The sequence below is a fragment of the Frankliniella occidentalis genome, unplaced genomic scaffold (assembly GCF_000697945.3).
Source record: "Frankliniella occidentalis isolate FOCC.00 unplaced genomic scaffold, Focc_3.1 Scaffold72, whole genome shotgun sequence".
Lineage (NCBI taxonomy): Eukaryota > Metazoa > Arthropoda > Insecta > Thysanoptera > Thripidae > Frankliniella > Frankliniella occidentalis.
Genome location: NW_026267202.1, coordinates 740,749 through 741,562, shown reverse-complemented (window position 1 = coordinate 741,562; position 814 = coordinate 740,749).

Genomic DNA, 814 nt, shown 5'->3' with positions numbered 1-814 from the left:
AGAGAGAGAGAGAGAGAGAGAGAGAGAGAGAGAGAAAGGGGGGGGCAGCGGGGAGGGAAAGGATGCTGCGCCCTTATTCTTTCTGCTCGCCAGCATCGCAAATAACCCGTGTCGTATGCAGATGGGTTGTACGTTATGCCTTGGCCAGGGCCGCCGCCGGGCCGCCAGGAGAGAGGAGGGCCCCAACGCCAGGGGAGTGCATTACCGTGAGCAGGGGAGAGCAGGGGAGAGCAGAGCAGGTTCGGCGGGGAGAGCACGTCGAGGCGGAATAGAGAGCTGGGTCCGTACCGGAGGGAGGGCCCTGCGCCTGCACCACCACCACCCGCCGCCCCCGGGTACTGTACTACTGTACTGCTGCTACTACTACTTTCACCGTGCGAGGCGGGCGGCAGGGCAGGAAAGAGTGTTTTCCGCCGTCGCGTCGCGTCGGGCGGGGGTGAAAATGTCATTCGCCCTTTTTCTGCTCAACACAAACGACCTGCGCTGATACACATCCGCCTCGGAATGCGGGTTTTTGTAAGTGGTTGGCGAGGCGTTGGTTGACTGGATATGTGGTAAAAAAATGCAAACAAATTCTAACCGAGCACACACAGAAAGTCAACGCATGACGCATCATACCAGCGACCAAACCGTGCCTTTTCTGGTTCTAGTACCCGCGCAAAAAAAAAAAAAAAAAAAAGATAGTCAACTAGAATTTTGGGAACAGCAAGCGTGAGTTCAATAAAGCATTCCGGTAACTCTGAAATGCAGAAGAATGCGGAGAAGAAGAATACGGAAATCGCAATGCTTTAACATGGTGACTTCCGTTTTCTTG